Below are 21,070 nucleotides of genomic sequence, written 5' to 3'. Positions count from 1 at the left end.
CAGACAGAAGGCAGTATATCAAGTCGACTTTGTAGGTTTAAATCTGGACTCTGCTCCTTGTTAGCTGGGTGAGTTATTAAACCTCTGGAATCTCTGGCTGTGTCTCTCTCTGTCAAATAAATAAATAAAATCTTAAAAAAAAAGATTTTATTTATTTGGATAGAGAGAGACACAGTGAGAGAGGGAACACAAGCAGGGGGAGTGGGAGAGGGAGAAGCAGGCTTCCCGCCGAGCAGGGAGCCCGATGCGGGGCTTGATCCCTGGACCCCGGGGATCCTGACCTGAGCCGAAGGCAGACGCTTAATGACTGAATGCCCTCCGGGTGCCCCTGGTTCTAACATTTAAATGAAAATCCCCTGCTCAATCTAAGATGGCCGGCCAGGCTGGGTCTCTGTGGCCATCTCCCTCATGGAAGCATGGCTGGCCACCTGCTCTCACTGCCACCTCCGCCTGTGGAGGCGGCTGAGCAAACAAGATTGTTCTACCCATGCGGACAGATGTCCAGCCTGTTGAAGGTCTGAACAGAACAGAAAGGCAGAGGAAGGGCAAATCTGCTCTCTGCTGAGCTGGGACGTCCATCTCCTCCTGCAGACATCGGGACTCCTGGCTCTCAGGCCTTTGGACTCTGACTGGGAGTTCCCTCACAGGCTCCCCTCGTTCTCAGGCTTTTGGGCTTGGACTTGAAACTATACCAAGCTTTCCTGGGCCTCCAGCTTGCAGCCGGCAGATTGGGGGAGGGTTGGGGGGATTGGCCCTGAGTCAGAGTCTGCCTTTCAACAGACTGGTGGGCGGGGGGGGCAGAGTCCAGGCTTATGGTCAGAGCATCACAGTTTGAAAACTGCCTCGGGAGTTTGCTGGGGGGAAACGGCACCACAGCCTGCATTTCGGGGCTTACCTTTGGGACAGATTTAATAAAATTTGCAAATGCAGCTCATCTAGGCTGCTTCTTGCTATACCCTCCTAAGGACTCCTGCCACCCAGTAGCTGCCCGGCCAGCTCTGGAATACAGTTAGGAAATGCTGTCTTGGTGGGAAAGCTCCTTCTCACAATGTGGTTCCTAAAACAGCAGCGGCAGCAACTCAGGGGACTTGTTAGAAATGCAAACTCATGGACTCTACCCCAGATTTAGAGAACGGTAATCTCCAGGGGCGGGGGATATTTGGCAATTTGCTTAACAAGGATTCTGGATTTTGAATGGCGGGTGACCTTCCGCGAGGGCCGGTCAGTCTTCCTCCCAACCAGGTGGAACAGATTCCAGAATCTATCAACTTCCTGCCATTCTTGGGCTGGTAGAGGTGGGAGATGGGGGTTGTTTTCTACTTTCCCAGGTGTGCAGGGGCTGAGCATGTATGAAGCACCTACTAAGGGGTGGGAGGATGGGTTAGCCTGGTGATGGGTATTAAAGAGGGCACGTTCTGCATGGAGCACTGGGTGCTATACGCAAATAATGAATCATGGAACACTTCATCTAAAACTAATGATGTAATGTATGGTGACTGACATAACATAATTAAAAAAAAAAAAAGAGTGCTGATCATTTCTCCTCCCCTCGAACATACCTTATCACCTAAACCACGTTATTTCTAGTTGAGAGGCAGGTTTGGTGTTTCTGATTCATTCATTCTTTTTTATTGAACTCAACAGCTTTTAGGTGCCAGGTACTCTTCTGGGATTCTAGGGTGTGGTGATAGGATTGTGCCCTCACAGAAATCAATCAATTTATGCTATCATCTCAGAGCATGGCAAGAGCATGAGGACAGAGCAGGGAGAAAGCCTAGCATGCTGGGTGGAGGAGGGGACGGGGGAGGGACATGGGCTATTCTTTTTTTTCTGGCTGATACAGAGGACTACATTTTGTCCTTTAATCCTTATTCTGGGGAGAGCACCTTGATCTCCCCCCCCATTCAGTTCAAAAGTTTTCACTCTCTTTCCCCCCAGTGTTGGGGGCGGGCACATGACCCACGGCCAGCCAATCAGCATTCATCTCTCCACCCCTAAAACGGAGGCTTCAGCACTGAGCTCTTAGGTAGAACTGAAGGCAGGAGAGAGCCGTGAACACGTTGTTTGAACCCCTAAATTCAGCCCTGCTTGAAGCCTTTCCTTCTGGACCTTTTAGCCTGGTGCACCAGTCCTTTCCTTTTTCGGCTGGAACCTGCTTCAGTCTGAACATAACTCATAGGACTAGTAGGTGTTTCAGACTGAGTCTTCACCTCTTCTGTTAAAAGGGCTGAAGCTTCAGCAGGGGGAGAGAATCTGCAAGGAAGGTGTTCACTAAGGGGTGACTGGACTGTAGAGAAAAACCAGCCTCGAGCTGATTTCTTTTGACCTTAGCTTAATGATGTTCATATTTCATGTTTCAGGAATGTGTGACTGAATTCCCAATGACGGGGTGAGTGGCTGTTCTATTTTTCAATCTTTATTCTGACAGTCCAGATGGTACCATGCTCTTGCTCCTCGTCCTTCCCTTTCTCCTCACTCAGAGACGCACAAGTATGCCAGCAGAGACATTTTTCCTTTTCTCAATGAAATCCAATTACATTGAATTCATGGCATTGATGATATTCATTGTCTCAAATTACACTGTTTCCCGGTGCTGGGTTGAGAGCTATATAATAAAGTACTGATAAGGATTTTCTTTTTTGAACCCAAATTGTATGCAGATAGATGACACCTTCTGAGAGCAACACTTTCTTTCTCTTTTATTTTTTTCTCAGAATTACTGAAAAATCAGTCATTTTGAGCCTAATTTACATTGCTTGTGTTTTTTACACATCCATCAGTTTCAAAATAGATTTCAAAGGTGAAAAAAGTAAAATGCTCTCAGCTCAGACATCCAAATGATTTGGTTTTAATAATATGCGAAACAAGGTTGGGGGTGAGGGCTGGCGGTGAGGGGCGCATAAAAGTGGGGGTTTTGGAGAAACAATCTGGACTGGCTGGTCCCTAGACTGGGAAACTACCCAAGTCGCAGAAAGAGTCCATTTCTGTGTTTCAGCCATTTGGAATGGCTGGGCTCTGTCACCATTTTCACTGTAGGTGACATTGTATAGGGCAGTGTTTGTCAGCCTTTTTTTTCTGCATTTTGCCCCTCTTAAGGAGTCTTTTAGAGTTTTTCTTATCCCCCCCATTATGAAATTTTAATACCATAAATATACTATTTACCTGTTTATGTACTGGATATAAATCTTTATCCATAAAAATTGTAAGTTTTTTTTTTCCTTTGCCTCTAAGAACCATTTTTGCCCTCTTGGTGATATTGTCTCCATTAAGGTTGCATGATCCAGTGCTTACTCTGTGTGTGTCAGGCTCTCTTCTGAGTGCTTACTTATATTAACTAACTCAGTTCTCACAGTGACCCTGTCAGGTTTCTCCATTTTGGAGTTGGGGTGTTGAGGCACAGAGAAGTACCTAAAGTCATAGGACTAGTAGGTGTTTGTTTCAAGTCCAAACTACAAAGGTTGATGTGAAAATGTTGGGGTTTGGGAGCGAGTGGTCAAGAAAGAATTCTTGAAACGTCTTTGGTGCAAAAAGGTGGGTTTATTAAAGCACGGGGACAGGACCCGTGGGCAGAGAGAGCTGCACTGGGGTTGTGAGGGGTGGCTGATTATATATTTTCAAGTTGGAAAGGAGTTAGGGATAGCATAAGTATCTAAGGAATTTTGGAAGCAAGGTTTCCAGGACCTTGAGCGACTAGCTGTTGTTAGGAAAAGGTCATTTATTACTGCCTAGTAAACCTTTAGTCATGAGACCCTTTAGGTGTATATCAGTGGGCCATATGCTTGGAGGATGATTGCTAACATGTATCTTGGGGGGTAGAGATAAAGGAAGTTTCCAAAGGATTTTTTTTTAAAAGATTTTATTTATTTATTTGAGACAGAGAGAATGAGAGACAGAGAGCATGAGAGGGAGGAGGGTCAGAGGGAGAAGCAGACTCCCTGCCGAGCAGGGAGCCCGATGCGGGACTCGATCCCGGGACTCCAGGATCATGACCTGAGCCGAAGGCAGTCGCTTAACCAACTGAGCCACCCAGGCGCCCTCCAAAGGATTTTTATATGTTAAAGGAGACATAGGATCCTGGAGGTCGGGCTAATGTTAAGCTAAGGTTGCCTTTGCCCTTAGCAAATATTAGCATTGAGTCAGTTGAGTTCCTAGAGGAAGGTCACTTGGATGTCTCAAGGACTTGTCAATGGGCTCTAAACTGTAAAGAAATTTAATTTTTTTTTTTCTTTTGCCTTTGTTCTCCATATCACGGTTAAGGGAATAGTTTCCATGGAAGACTTCCCTCACTTCTGACACCAAATATAAGGAGTTTCGGACAACTACAAAGTTAAAGGGAGCAGTCCCCGTCCCAAGCCATCCTCAGGTTTGATAATTAGCTTGAAGGACTCACAGGACTCCCTGCAAGCTAGTATACTCAAGTTACAATTTATTACACTAAAAGGATACAGATGAATCAGCCCGAAGATGAGCGGCATAGGGCATAGTCTGGAGAGGTTTCAGATGGGGAGTATCTCTTGTCCTCAGGGTGCATTACCCTCTGGGCATCAATGTGTGACAATATTCATGGAGTATTGCCAACCAGAGAATGTTTACCTAAGCTTTGATGTCCAGTTTTTATTGGGGCCTCATTACATAGGCATGATTCGTTGGTTGATTAATTGCTCCTGTGGTTCAACTCAGTCTTTAGGGCAACTGATACAGCTTGACCAAAGTCCCCACTCTAAATCACATGGTTTGTTTCTCTGGGCATGGTCACCCCTCATTCCATGACTATCAGGTTTGGCCAGCCCCCCTCCAAGATCCAGTATGGCCAGTCCCTGCCCTCCACAAAGACACTCCTATCAGGTGCAACATAGATTACCTTCCAGAAGCTGAGGACAAAGTCCAGAGCTCTCTTAGGGTAAGGCCAAATTGTTTACTGCACAGTGGTGGGGCTGGGATTTGAAGACAATTTGGATCCCTGTGGAAGAGAAAGGCCCAATTTCTGGGTGTTATAATCATGAGAACAACTCCGTGAGGAGACAGGCATATTCCCACTGCACAGAAACTGAGTAAACTGAGTGTGGGAGTCTCACCCAAATCTAGGTCCCAGTACCTGGAACCTGTGAACATTACCTTATATGGCAAAGTGGACTTTGCAGATGTGATTAAGTTAGGGATCTTGAAGGTGGGGGAGTATCCTGGATTGTCCAGGTCATTCCTGAATGTAATCACAAGGGTCTGTATGAGAGGGCAGTGGAGGGAGATTTGGCTCAGAAGAGGAGGAGGTGATGTGAGCAGAGATAAGAGGGATGAGCTCTGAAGATGGAGGAAGGTGCCATGAGGTTCCTCCAGAGGAACCAGTTCTGCCTACACATTGATGTTAGCTCTGTATAGCTGATTCTGGACTTGTGGCCTTCAGAATGGTAAGAGAATGTGTGTGTTGTGTTAAGCTGCCAAGTTGGTGGGAATTTGTTACAAGAGCCATAGGAAACTCAGCACTGAGATAGAGTTGAATGTTTGCTTAAGGCTCCAGGGCTAATAGGAAGCTGTTCCCAACTTTTAACACAGGCCTCCCTGACTCCAAAGCCTGTTCTCATGTCTACAGTCCAGAGAAGCCTTGTTCAGTGCATGTAGTGTTGGTGCTTTGCTTGCTCCTGTGTTGAGATTGACTATTGCTAATTGTTTATGCTTCTCTTTTACTGATCTGGGGGGTGAGGAGCAGAACCCTTACCCACATGATGCTTTTGGTGACCATGGTGCAAAGATGGCCTGGGATCAGTACCTTAACCAGCAAGACAGAAGTCACCATCCTTTATAATTTAAATTTGGAAGAGACATCCCATCACTTCTGCCTTAGTCTACTCATTAAAAGCCCTCGCTGACAGGGGACTACACTGTGATGAAGTCTTGCACCAGTTCCTTCCGCAGTTCCTTCCTGTGCTTGAGAGTTAGCCCTGGGATCATGACCCGAGCCAGAGCAGACACTTAACCGACTGAGCCACCCAGACATCCCCCAGTTCTTATTTTTGTGAGTGCTCACCATCCACAATTAGCAAGGACAATTGACTAGGAGGTGTCATGGCTATCCTGGGGAGAGACAGACAGAATAGCTTGCGTTAGAGGGTTACAGTGCTGCAGAGAAGGGAAATAGTAGGTAGGTTTGAGAGTCTGTAGAAAGTAAAACTGAAGGCTGGGTAAGTTCAATCGCTTGACCAACGTCACCAAAGGCTACTTAAATAATTTATATTAATTAAAATGATGTAAAATTAAACCTTCCACTTTTCTCAGGTGCATCAGCCACAGCATAAGTGCTCAGTAGACACACATGGCTGGCTACCTTATTGGACAGGCAGATCACAGAACATTTCCACTGTGTTGGGATGTGCTGATGGATGGCGCTCATGTGGAATCCAGGTCTCCTGAAGCTCCTAGCCTAAGGCACAGCCTGATTCCCTCCCTACTCAGTTTGGAGTCTCTAAATGTTTGGGGGCTGAGGTCAGTAACTCTAGACTGTGCTTGACCTGAAGGTGATCCCTGGCCCTTAAAACAGAGGGAAGTCCAAAGAAGTTCAGTGATTCCTGTCCTTTACTCTACCAGGTAGTGCCTGAGAAGCAGGAAGCAGCTGTTATTGACTTGCTCCTGTGAATGTGATCACGGGGCAGGGGTGGGAAGCTGGAGGGAGGGGGTGCTGTATGGAGGCTTGGGGGCGCCAAGCCCACATCTTTCTTCATGTGCAATCAGCACGCCAGTGTTATCCCAGCTTCTGGAAATAATGGCATGCAGCACACACATTTCATGGCTGGAATTGCCCATTTCTGAATTAGATAAAAGATGTCAGAAGAATAATAAAGTTACTTTTGGCGAGTACATATTATCTGTAACGATATAAAATGGGGATTGCAGTCACTACAACTCAATCTTCCATCTCAGAGGTTTATTAGCACTAATCCCACTAGAATCAGTAGCAGGATCTGGGAGTGTAATAAAATGGACTCATTTTTCACAGTTTTTTTCCCCGTCAAGTGCTAGTGGTGTAAAAAGAGCAATATTAAAAAAAAAAAACAACCCACCAAACAAGCATTTGTTTACATTTCTCCTGCTAAGTTATGACTGATTTTTTAACAGCGCTGTTGTTTTGGGAGAGCAGCTTTTAGGTCAGAGCCACGATAGCAAACCCATGGCCAATGTCTTTGCTCCTTGATCCCTTGCAGACATCATTAATCAATCATGAAACTCTTTCCCCATGACTCCAGACATGGCCTTAGGATCCTTCTCTCCCTATGGTCCTAACAGGGGAGAAAATAGGTCAGAAACCTAGTTGCTACCCATGGCTTAGGGACAGGCATTTTATCTGAGATGGAGCAAGGTAAATATTCCGTTCTCAGGACAGCAATGGGAAACTGTTCAGAGCTCGCTACTTCTTGGAAAGAGGGAACATTTTTGCTATTTTGGGGGCTATTCAGGAGGAATAACTTATCCCAGTCAACTTGGCGGCATCTCCATGGTGGTAATAGCATCATAAAGAATAATAGGGACCCTCAGCATGATGATTAAAATATTTCCCAGCACTTGCTTTGGGCTTATTTTGTTCCCAGAGAACTCATTTAGTAATATTTTTACAACTGAAGTCTTACTGGTGAGACCTGGGCTTTCTCTTGGTCAGTGCTCGGATCACCGCATCATGTCACCTATGGAGAGCTGGAAGTACCTAGCATGTCATCCTTTTGGAAGGGATCCCAGATTAATGACATCCCTTCTGGGGAGACTATTAGTATATAACAGCAGAGCTGGCTGAAGCAAAGTCTCAGGAACATGCTAGCACTTCCATCCCGCACAGGGTTTGTTACCATTAGAGGCTCCATGTGGGAGGTCTTTGTGGTCCTCCCTGAAAAATGAGTGCCATTAGTTTTGTTTTTAAATAGCTGTGCACAACCTCTTCAACTAACTCAAGACTTTTTCATGACTCCTGACTATTCTACTTCTTGGGGACAATGAGCATCCTAAATTGTGAATACATTGAAGGTACAAAAGTGATTTGGGGCAGCCTCTTGGACTTTATTAAATAATCACTTATTTAAACTATATGCAAGGATGCCTGGGTGGCTCAGTCAGTTAAGTATCTGCCTTTGGCTCAGGTCATGAGCTCAGGCTCCTGGGATCGAGTCCCGTGTCGGGCTCCTTGCTCAGCAGGGAGCCTGTTTCTCCCTCTGTCTGCTGATCCCCCTCCTTGTGCTCACTCTCTCTGACATAAATAAATAAAATCTTTAAAAAAAACTATATGCAAATGTCACTGGAGCCCTCAGAAAAATCCCTTATCCTGGAGATCCCTAACAACATTATGTAGTGAGCGACTCTTCTGTTTCATGGGTGATCTGTGGAATTAATGAACTGGAGCTAGTTTCTAACAGTCTTTTTGTGGGGTTTCCTAAGTTTTCTGTGTCTTTTCCCAGACATGGGCTGCAAATCTGTCTGCACAAAGTAAGAGAATTCTTAATGTTTGCAAACCGTCTGCTGAACTCCCCTTCATTTAAATATCATGCTTGCTTGTTATATCTGTTCTTAGGCATGTTCTTACACATATTAAGGAGAAGCTTTTACTTTATATGCCAAAAAAGGCTCAAGAGACTTGTGATGGAATAGCACCACAACCTCAAAATTTCTTTCCAGGGAAAAGCACTAAAAGGCATCAAACCATCCCTCTCCTTGAGGAATAGGAGCTCCAAAATTGTACCTGCAAAGTTTTCTGTTCTGCCACATTGTGGAGTGGCCTCTGCAGCCCTGGGGTCTTGGGGTTGTTGTGAGTATTGAAGGAACCAAACTTGCCCAGAGGTTAGGAGTGGTGTGGGAAGGTCTCTATAGCTCAGCATGGCTCTGACAGGCAATAATGAGAGAGTAAAACCACTTTTGCTGGTTGCTGATTCTTTATGTCCTATGGTTTCTGTCCTGATGCGATCACATGGACTTGAAGTACTGTTGAGGCCAGAGAGGGAAGCAGCCCATCTGGTTGATTTCAGGACACACCGTTGGCCTTGATTATTCCGCTTTGTTTTCTAGGCTTTGATATAATTTGTTGGCCCTCACTGGGTCCATAGGTGGCATTCTGTTCTGTTGTTCCAGGTGCTAAGGCTGTGTAACAAGTTATTGCAACACATAGTGACTTATACCCCTGGATTCTGTGGGTCAGGAGATCAGACAAGGAAAAGTGGAAATGGCATGCCAATATTCCAGGATGTTGGGAAGACTCAAAAGTTAGTGGTCATGCCAGTGCAGGGGGCAAGAGTCTGGTGCCCAGACTAGGAAGACTCAGAGTCTACCTCACTGGCTTCTTTACAGTATGAAGGTTGGAGAGTCACATTGCAGAAGAGCACAGTGCAGCCGTCTTTGACAAATGCAATCCTCCACCTCCCTCTGGAGCTCAGTGTGAGGGAGGCCAGGCTAAGGAGGGGGTGACAGCTTCCATTGTATGCACTAGACAAGTGCCCATGTCGCCTGCGAGTGCTCCGAATTTCCTGGAATGGTGTTCCTTCTGTAACAGGGAGATCTCCACCGGGAATGGTGTGCCTTGTAAGCCAATTAGCACACTATCTAGCAGGTAAAAATTTCTCCTGAATGCTAACTCACGGAGGTGGTGGTTAAGCTATGGAGCCTTTATATAAATGAGAAAAAGATGGCATCTGAATGTGGGGGAAGGGCAAGCAGAGTACAGCCCCTTTGGCCTTGGGTCAGCCGCTATTCCAGTACATATTCAGCACGCAGCCAAATGTAGCAGTCTTGGTTTGTAGTAGGTTTTACCATTTAAAAAAAGCAGCCAAAGCATTTAACGCATTTAGCAGTCTCTATGCCGAGGGCCCTCCTGGTTGCTTTCTCCAGTGTCTGTTCCTAGTTGCCCTTTTTACTGGACCTATGTTCTTCCCTTTCTAAAGCTTCCGCAATTCCCCAGAGACATGCTATTCTCTGTAGTGGTTCATGAACTTGGTGAGGAGGGGGCACATTCCTAGGAATGTTGATGGCTTAGTGGGACTAAATATGCATTTAATAATTTCTGAACAATTTTTTAATTTCTCATTTCAAATGTAATACATATGTATTATAAAAATTCAAGCAAAAAATATAGAAAGGTAAAGATAGTGACTCAGAACTCTCTTGTAGGGATTTTTAGCAGTATTGTAGACCTATGTGAAAGTAGGGTAGAGGTGTGTGTATGTCTGTGTGTGGGTGGGTGTGGGTGTATGAAAGAGAGAGACAGGGAGAAAGAGGTGTGAAGAGTTGCCAAGTAAAAGACAGGACCTTGGTTAAATTAGAATTTCAGATAAATCATGAATTTCTTTTTAGTAGAAGTATGTCCCATATATGTTTATCTGAAAGTCTAATTTAATAGGTTATTTAAATTTGGCAGCCCTATCTGTGTGATGTGTGAGTGGGGAGTATATGGGGGATGAGTGTATGTGTACATGGTGTGTATGTGTGTGTATATTGTGTGCAGGGGCGGAGAGGGCTTGTGTTTGGGTGGGGGGATGGGAGGTCAGAAGAAAGAAAGAAGAGATACAGGAAACCTGAAGGTGGTTTTTAACAGTTTTCCCCAGATTGGCCTTGTAACATACAGATTTTTGATTTTGTACTTTTAATACTTTATTGTAATTTGCTGGTTTATATGTCCAGATTCCTATAAGACAGAGAGGTCAAGTCTTGTTTCTCTTGTAGTTCCTGTATGTGGCATGAGTGGACATGCTGATTTGGATGCTCTCAGGCTTCAGAACAGTTTGTATCAGAACATAGTCTGCTGCAGCTGCTATAACAAAGTACCATAGACTGGGTGGCATATGAACAACAGAAACTTGCTTCTTACAGTTCTGGAGGCTGGGAGTTCGAGTTATGAGCATGGTCGGATTCTGGTGAGAGCCCTCTTCCTGGTCCAAAGCAGGTGACTTCTCGCTGTGTCCTCACATGATAGAAGAGGTGAGGGCTCTCTGGGGAAGAAGGGAAGAGGTGGGACCTCTTTTACAGGGCTCTAATCCCTTTCATGAGGCCTCCACCCTCATGTCCTAATCAATGTCCAAAGACCTCAGATTGTAATACCATCACCGTGGGAGTCAGAATTTCAACCTAGGAATTTTGGGAAGATATAAACATTCAGATTCTAGCAGCTGGTGATTTAATTCTGGTGCATCTGTCTCTCTGAATATCAGCCACGAAGCCATCCGCCACTTGCATTGAATATCCAGTCTTCAGTATGTGACAGAGTAGTCTTGGTTCCCAATGTTGGGCCATCCAAGTCACCCAGAAAGCTTGTGTAAAATACAGGTTCTCAGGCCTCCACTCCTCCGAGAATATCAGGAAGCCTGGGGTGAGAAGGAATGGTGCACAGGAATTGAGTGAACACTAAGTGTTCAGATGTAATTATCTCTTTTTATAAAAGGAAAAGGCAACAGAATTAGACCCATGAGCCATACTACGAATGACTGAATGTGTGTATGTTGGGGGGTGTGTGTGCATGCAAATCACACACAAGCAGACAAAGTATAAAAGTGAAACTTGGTTCATTGATATTTTATAAAGATTTTTCCTCTATGAATTTATGTTGGTGCTACTAATAATAAATCCCTTGCCTTGAGCAAATAATGAAGTCATAAAGATCAGTCTGCAATGAGCTGTGCCCAAAAATGTCTGTAAGGAAAACTAAGGGAAATGGAGGTTTTATTTTCCAGCAGCAACCAACTGTGCTTTCCATAGCAAGGGTGCAAGATTTAACCTAATGAGACTACTTCTCTCCTGACACTAGGCATAGAGGACTTTTTGGTGGAATGTTGGAATTGGTCGAATGAATGTGTCCAAAAATAAAATTAAACATTTACAAAGAACAGAGCCACGGGGTGGAAGAAAAGTAGCAGTTGATTCTTTGAGTTCAAAGTTTGTGAGGTTAGAAATTCTTCTAGATTCTTGTCTATGGCTTTCCCTCCAAAAAGATCATTTTAAAACAACAGAATTGTGGTTACTCAAAAGAAAATCAACTCTGTGAATATAGTAAAAACCACTGAATTGTATACTTTAAATGGATGAATTGTATGGTGTGTGAATTTTATCTCAATAAAGCCGTTATAAATAAGTTCTAAAAATCAGGAGGACCAAATTCCATAAGCACCAAGGATCAAGTCATTTCATAGTCTGATGATAAATCGTAGGGCAGTTTATCTTCCAGGTATGACCTTGTTGCAGACTTTACTGGGAAGATTTTATAATTGAAGCATATAATAAAAATTTTAAAAATGCAACAAGATGAATGGTACTGTTTCAAATACTAAAAAGGTAGATTTTTAGAAAACATTAACAGTGAGGAATGTCAAATTGTTCATTATCATTTTTCTTCTGTTATCTACATTTTGTTTATTAGCTGGTGCCCATGTGGGCTTGGCCGGGAGGGAGGGGTAGCTGGGATGAAAGCTACTGGCCAGTTGGCCACTGTTAATGTTTCTCATAAGTCTCATTTACTGAAATCTGTAATTCGAACACGGCTGTTCTTTGAAATGCTCTGGTCTCTTGAAGTTCAATCAATTTCTTAATCATGTAACCACAGCAGGAGCCGCTGAAACAGAGACAAAGGCTAAAGAAAAGTACACACATCTCCTCTTGCAGCTCACAAAATATGGAATCCAGTGCCTCCTTCACAAAACCTCTTGTAACAACGCCGCACATCTGAGTGGCCGGGGGGTCGGGGGGTGGGGGTGGGCATGGAGCAGGGAAATGAAAAGTATTTTTTTTTTTATAAAGATTTTATTTATTTATTTGAGAGAGAATGAGAGACAGAGAGCACGAGAGGGAAGAGGGCAGAGGGAGAAGCAGACCCCCCGCCGAGCAGGGAGCCCGATGCGGGACTCGATCCCGGGACTCCAGGATCATGACCTGAGCCGAAGGCAGTCGCTTAACCAACTGAGCCACCCAGGCACCCGAAAAGTATTTTTAAATGAGAAGAAAAAGAAGTCAGAAACTATCATTGTTAGATGAACAGCAACAACAACAAAAATCAAGAGCTCCTGATGAAAGGCAAATTATACTATTCACATTGATCGCTTTTTCTCCCTTTTTTCAAATGATTTATTATCCTTGGATATTATAATCAGTTAGCTAGCTTGCCGAAGCATAAATATTTGATCTTGGCTTAATGCTTTTCACAAATGCTTTTTGCTGCAGTCAGACGTCCTTGCTTTTTCCTCCATCTTTCCCTGATTAAACCAAGGAGGCAAATATTAGGTGTGCAAAGAGACTAGAAATCACTGACCTGTTAATTAGCCAAGGGAGGGAAAGCCCCAGGGCTTAAATAAAATACCTGCAGGGAGAAACTCGAAAACCGTATTTTTGGAGTGCTGCATTACCTGTGTCCTCTTTTGGTTTGCTTTGTGTCTGCTTGCTGGGGACAATCAGGATACCCTGGAATTCATTTTGTTTCCAAATCACAGTCTTTCTGCGCTTTAGTTATTATTAAAGCAAGCTGTACAAAGAGAGGGGCTGGATTTTCAGACAGTCTTTGTACACGCCAAAATTCAGTTCGAAAACAGTGGCTGGGACAGAGCAGACATTGAGTTGCTTTGTGGTATGTCCCCTGTGCCAATCCTTCAGAAAAGGGTGCCACCGTGAGAACGTGTTAGCGAGCACACCTGGCCACTGGGCATCGAGAGGACGGACCTGGGAAGGCGGATTGGAGTGGGGCACTGACAGCCTCCACTGCACCCACTGATCTGAGTTCTGTTTTCTGAGGTCAACAAATCTAGCCCAGCTTCCCTACGAAATAACCTCCCAAATACGTGCAGTGTCCTCTCCCTGGCTTTCTGTTGCACTCTTTCCTCCTGGTTGACTGTGTTCTGGTCAGGGCTCATAGAACATGGTTTAAATCTCCCTCATCGCTCGCCTTGGCAGTCAGTAACCCAGATTGAAATCGTGGTTCCAGTTGGGTCTGTGTATGACCTAGCGGTGGGGGGATGGGGGTATGGGGGAAGGGGTGTTCCATCCCTTTACTCATCTGCAAAGCAGGGATGTAGCGCCGCTTACCTGAAGGGGAGTTGGGAGGAGGACATAAGAGCTGCTTGTGGGGGGCTTAGCAGTGCCTGGCACAAGACCGTCACTGAGAACATGGTGACGGTTATTATAATTCTCCTTAAGAGGGCGCCTGGGTGGCTCAGTCGTTAAGCGTCTGCCTTCGGCTCAGGTCATGATCCCAGGGTCCTGGGATTGAGCCCCACATCGGGCTCCCTGCTCGGCGGGAAGCCTGCTTCTCCCTCTCCCACTCCCCCCTGCTTGTGTTCCCTCTCTCCCTGTTTCTCTCTCTCTGTCAAATAAATAAATAAAATCTTAAAAAAAAAAAATTATCCTTAAGAGTGTCCTTTGAAATCCATCATAGTGGCTGCTGGCCTTTCCCCCTGGTCCGGAAGGCTCATCTTTTTTGTTCTTCCTGGTTCTGGTCCATTGCCTTGCTCTGACCTTGGGTTTCCAAAACAAAGCTGTGCACCACAGTTAGACACTGATGCAACTCAGTATTAGCGTTGTCACTTGCCTCGGGTGATTTATTTGAGCTCTGAGTCTCAGTTATCCCCTGGAAAAATGGCGCCTTCCTTGCAGAGTTGTGGGGTCACATAGAAGGGAGCTGGCATATAGTGACTCAATATGTGGTAAGGGATTACTGTCATTTTCTCCACTCTAGGTCTTCCTTGGGCTTTACTCCCATTCTTTGCTTGCTTTATTTATTCTCATTTGTTTCAAACCTCAGTTTGAATGTCACCTTCTCAAGGAGGCCTTCTTTTTTTTTCTTTTTTTAAAGATGTATTTATTTATTTGAGAGAGAGAGAGGGAGTGTGCGTGCTCAAGTGGGGGGAGGGGCAGAGGCAGTGGGAGAATCTCAAGCAGACTCCCCACTGAACACGGAGCCTGACATGGGGCTCGCTCTCACACGCATGAGGTCATGACCTGAACTGAAATCATGAGTCTGATGCTTAATCAACTGGGCCACCCAGGCGCCCCTCAAGGAGGCCTTCTTGTTCACCCTCTCTAAGAGAGATTCTTTCGTGTTTCTCACACTGCTATTTTGACTGTGATGACTTATTTACGCTATGTATATATTGATAGTCTATCTTCCCGACCAGACTGTTAAGATGCAGGAGGGCAGGGAGTTTGCTTTGCTTTCTGCTGTAATCTAGTATCCAGCTCACAGCACACACTCAATACATAATTATTGAATGAAGACATCCTGATCTGATGGAGAAGGTGAGAGATGGACTAAAGTGAGTTTTCCATCACTAGGATTTTCAAAACACAGCATACTCAAACTTACAGGGCTTTATGCAAACTCCCCAGGGCGACATCTTGTGTTTCTGTGAATGTAGGGCTGAATTGATGCTCATGAAATGGGGTCCATTGCTTGGTGCCTTTTGCGTGTAAACAGGATTCTGAAATTCTCTTCCCATACCCAAGTCTCCTCTCCTACAAGTACACTCTCTCTGGGTCTCATCCTTATCCTTTTCCACACAACCACCAGCTTTCCTGCTAAAAATGGCTAATGTTTGTTCAGCATTTATAATGTGCCAACTACACTGCACAGGGCCTTATATGTGTTGTCGTCCAAATCATCACAAACACATTTGTGATCAAATCACATGTATTCCTAGTGTAACAGAATTCCTAATTACAGTTTACTCTTGACAGCGTTAAGCTCTGACCGTGGACCTTGAAAAGAGAGAACAGGAAAGCAAGAGAAAGCAAATATGGACAAGAATGGAAACAGAAAACAGGGGATCTCATAAAATGGCGGTTGAGATAAAACTGATGAGAAGCCAGTCAAGAAAGCATAAGTCACCAGTCCCAGATCCAAGTTCAAACTGATGCCCGAGTCCTCTGTTACCAAGGACCAGGACCAAACGCCAGCAGACCGTTGCCAGTCCAGACAGTGGAGGCTCAAAGGCATCCGCCCAGGGCAGTGTGAGACATGGAGAATCTGGTCCTTTCCTGCTGGGGCACTCTTCCCCAGCTGGGGCCCCACAGCAGTCCAGCCCCAGGTTTGCCGGTGCAAATGGGGGTGGGCAGAAGGCAGAGAGAGGATGGGAACCAGTTCTGCTGGGGAAGGGGGAATTCATCGGCAAAGTCACCTTAGATACAAAACTCATTTTTGAAATGCATTTTCACCGGGGTTGTTCTTTGAAAATGGGACGGAAACCTCCCGAATGTCAAGAGATAGGTTTTTTGCCAAGGCAACAGAATGCTGAGGATTGCAAGTAAAGATTCTTATTACAAAAAGGTGCTAAATTCTGGAATAGGGTTTAATTATACCTGAGGTATTTCTGACTTGGTGTGTGTGTGTGGGAGGCTCTGCCTCTTCTCTATTGCTGTTATTATCTCATGGGTCTACAGTTTCATTTTTCCCACCATGGGGCTCCTTAGTCATCTTTCCAATCCCCCAGCCCCCTCTGGGAGGCAGTTTCTGGCGAAGCACTCAACCGCCGATAAAAGTTGCCCCTTGAGTCTCTGACTATTAGCGATCAAATTCCTGGCCGTGGCTAATCATCAGGTTTAATCACACGTTAATCATCTGCCAGATGGTGTGGGGGCAAGCTTCAGATATTCCTGAGGCTGGATCTGTACAGCACAGACATGTTTGTTAGCGAAACATGTCTACTGAAAGCACTCGTCCTATTGCGTGCAAGAGCTGAAGAAAGTGAGTAGCATGGCTGTGTTTAGGCTGCCTTGTGTGATCTCTCTTGATGGATTTGCTCTTCTAAACTGCTGGCCTATCTTTAATGCTGTATTTGATATGGTCCATCTCTCAACCTCTCTGGCTGTTCTCCATTTGTTTTGCTGGCTTCTTCTGAATATTTTATAATCAAGTATTTACCAGTGCCTCCGGAGGTCATCAGAAACTCCATCAGCAGGCTTGCTTTCTCTGGGTATCTGTTGATCTAGCAGGGCGGAGTGCTCAGGAGCAAGCTGAGGTCATGTTTCCTCTACTCAAACACTCCAGGGGCGTCCCCTCTCATTTGATGAAGTCCAGTGGCCTGAACAAGGCACATAAAGGCTTGCATTGTCTGGTTTCTAGCTATTTCTCTGATTTCATCTTCTTAACCCCCTTTGCTTACTACACTCTTGCCATATTGGCCTCCTCGCTGTTTCTGTTAGTTTTCTGTTGCTGCATAACAAATTGCTCCAAGCGTAGCAGCTCAAACCACACCCCCATTTATTATCATCTCACAGTTCTGTAGCTCAGAAATATGGGCAGGCTCAGCCACATTTTCTGCTCAGGCCAAAATCAGCTTGCCTGCTGGAATGGGCTCTTGTCTGGAGGCTCTTGGGAAAAGTTTACTCCCAAATTCATTCAGGTCTTTGGCAGAATTCAGTTCCTTGCAATTGTAGGACCGAGAGCCCCGTTTCCTTGCTGGCTGTCTGCTGAGGGCCACTCTCAGCTTCTGGAGGCCACCCACATTCTTTGCCATGTAGTCCCCTCCACCTCTAAGCCAGCAAGTATGCATTGGATCCTCTACACCAGCAAGTGTATTGGATCTTTCTCATGCTTTGAATCTCTCTGACTTTCCCTTTTGCAGCCAGCCAGATCAAACTCCCTGTTTTTAAAGTACTCATATGATTAGGTTAGGCCCACCTAGATAGTTTTCCTAACTAAAGGTCAATTGTTAGGTAATCTTAATTGCAGCAGCGAAATTCTTTTAACACATATAATCATGGAAGTAACACAGGGGAAGGGGGGAATCACAGATTCCTCTTAGTTCTGCCTCCCATGTTAATCTTCCAACATGCTGTGATCAGTCTCACCTTAGGACGTTTGAACTTGCTTTTTCCTCTTTCTGGAACTCCTCCCCAGAAAGTCCCATGGCTTATACAATTGACTGTGTATGTATTTACATGTTTATTTGTTTATTATCTCTCTTCTCTCACTGGAATTGAGGCCCCTGAAGATGGATGCTTTGCCTGCTTTATTCAGGGTTGTGTCCTCATCTCTTGGCACTTAGCAGATGCTCTACACATATAAATAAATAAATGCATAAATGAATCTTTAGCTCTTCCTTCTCTCTCCCTCTAAGATGTCTCTGAATGGTGGAATTCCCATAAAATGATCATTATCAATAGCTTTTCCCTCTATGAATTCAAGCACGAGCCATGGAAGGAATCAGGAACCTCTACTTTTCCACCTGATCTAAATAGGCACAGAGGTTAAAGAGGAAGGCTCTTTTTATCACCATTTATCAGTCTTCTTTACATTTTACACATTTGTCTCTTCTTTGCCTAGCAGTACCTTATGCGTTCCCATCTTTATATCCAGCTCAGGGTCAGAAAGGTCGTGAAGATGTTTGTCTTCTTCCCATTCAGTGAGAGACTTGTACACACTAGAATTTGTTCCCATTCCTTGCAGAGAATATTCCCTACTTTGAAAGGTCTGGGTCAGGTCTCACAGGCTCTCTGGCATTCTTTGATTGATACAGTTCATAGGGAGATCTTTCTCTTGTGAACCAATTTAATATCCAAACCAGAAGCCCTGGGGGCCCAAGGGCTGCCTCAAGTACACTGGTCTATTTTCTGGCAATCTCATTTAAAGGAGATTGCAGTAAAAAATTTTGAAATTCTCTTTTACAATATGTGTAAATTAAACCATCATCCTGTATGCCTTAAACTTACAATGATGTATGCCAACTATTTCTCAATAAAACTGGGGGACAACCCCCCCTCAAAACCCTGCGATTCTCATTTCTCTTAAGAGTAAAGCTTGGGCAAGACTGTGCTCATTTCCATGTGGCGGCAACTGGGGCTTGAGTGAAGCCTTCCTTTCAGCTGGGATATGTGTCTGCAGTTTTCCACGGTCTCTACCTGTCCCTGCTGTTTCATTCCAAATGAGGTCTGAGTGTCGATTGCTATTTATCGTTCTTGTGGCTGATATTTTTTAAAGCAAAGAAATAACTCTCTTTATCCCTGTTTTATCAAAAGTGGGAAGGTGGATGGCAGATCTCCTCATCCTACCTTACGGCTTTCCATCACCTGCCTGGTCCCCTGCAGGCTTTTGAGTTTTGCAGTTTCTGCCCAGTCTGTAAGCTCTATGAGACTCAACATCTGTCTGCCTTGTTCACTGATGAATTCTGAGAGCCTGGAGCATCAGAGATGATCAATTAACATTTACAGAATGAACAAGCACCTGGTATCTAAAATCCATGCAACTGACCTAGCTCCTAATGACACCTGACTTTACTGTTGTCTTTTTTTAAAATTTTATTTATTTATTTGAGAGAGAGATAGAGAGCAAGCATGAGTTGGGGTGGGAGGTGAGGGCTGGGGGGCAGAGGGAGAGGGCTCCTTGCTGAGCAGATAGCCCAAAGATGAAGGGCTCAATCCCAGGACTTTCAGATCATGACCTGAGCCAAAGACAGATGCTTAACCGACTGAGCCACCCAGGCATCCCTACTGTTGTCTTTTGATGTGTGAATATCCTTCTATAAGCTCTGCCTGTCACTGTCTCTCCAATAATTCCTTTAAAGCTTTGTTTCCTATTTGCTGCTGTAACAAATTACCACAAACATGGGTTCTTAAGTGACAGAAATTTATTCTCTCACAGTTTTGTAGGACAGAAGTCTGAAATCAAGGTGTTGGCAGGGCTACATTCTCTCCAGAAGTTCTAGGGGAGGATTCTCCCTTGCCTTTTCCAGGCTTGATGGCTCCAGGCATTTGGCTGTGGCGGGGTCGCTCTGATCTCAGCCTCTGACTTCCCAGGGCCTTTTCCTTTCTGCGTCTCTGTCTTCTTTTCTATCTCTCATAAGAATACATGTGTGTGTTGGGGGACGCCTGGGTGGCTCAGTTCAGCTGGGGTCATGATCCCGGGGTCATGATCCCAGGGTCCTGGGATCGAGCCCGGAATTGGGCTCCCTGCTCGGTGGGGAGCCTGCTTCTCCCTCCCCCACTCCCCCTGCTTGTGTTCCCTCTCTCACTGTGTCTCTCTCTGTCATGAAATCTTCATTAAAAAGAAAGAAGAAAGAAAGAAAGAAAGAATACATGTGGGTCGCCTGGGTGGCTCAGTCGTTAAGCGTCTGCCTTCGGCTGGGGTCATGATCCCAGTTTCCTGGGATTGAGCCCCGTATTGGGCTCCCTGCTCAGCGGGAAGCCTGCTTCTCCCTCTCCCACTCCCCCTGCTTGTATTCCCTCTCTCGCTGTGTCTCTCTCTGTCAAATAAATAAATAAAATCTTAAAAAAAAAAAAAAGAATACATGTCATTGGAGTAGGACCCCCCTGTTAATGCAGGGTGATCTCACCTCAAGATCCTTCACTTAATCACACCTGCAAGGACACTTTTCCCAAATAAGCACATTCATGGGTCTAGGTGGATACGTTTTTTTGATGGGGGTGGGGGAACTATTCAATCCAGTACAATATCACATGGTAGTTCCTATTCTTTATTTAAAAAAAGATTAGGAACCTGATGTTTATAGAGCTCCATGCTGGGCACTGTATGCGGAGGGATACTGATCAAGCAAACAAGTTCCTTACCTCTGGGAGGGAGAATAAGGAATCTATGCAGGTAACTGTTACATAGTGACGTTCATGAAAGGTACTCTCAGAACATACAAAGCACTATGGAGTCTCAAAGGAAAAAAGGTATCAGGAGGTTGGGGACAGAAGTGAAGGGATTTAACTGTGCCTTCAAGGTGGAGTAGACTCTTGAAAGATTGAGGATGTTTCTGGCAGGGTGAAATGTAAGAAAAGCTCAGAGGTGAAAAAATAGCATATAGACCAATTACTTATTTTGGTGAAACATCCAACAATGCATACCCGAGGGTGCCCTTTGTATATAGTAGGTGCTCAACAAACATTTCATTAGCTAGAAGCACTTATTAGACCCCATGCCTTTGGTGCCATGCTAGGGACGATATCAAATTTGTATAAATTTGATAAATTTATAGTTTTCAGAAAAATTGCAGCTCATGATAGAGATAGGAAATACAAACAATGATAGAGATAGGAAATACAAACAGCTAATAAATTAACGACGTTGACATTATGCATTTGGAGGTAATATTTGCTGTCAAAGCCCTCGGGGTGATCTGCAGATGGGTACTTTAAT

Source organism: Neomonachus schauinslandi, chromosome 1 (assembly GCF_002201575.2).
Source record: "Neomonachus schauinslandi chromosome 1, ASM220157v2, whole genome shotgun sequence".
NCBI lineage: Eukaryota > Metazoa > Chordata > Mammalia > Carnivora > Phocidae > Neomonachus > Neomonachus schauinslandi.
The sequence above is the reverse complement of the archived record's forward strand: the minus strand, read 5'-3'. Positions refer to the sequence as shown.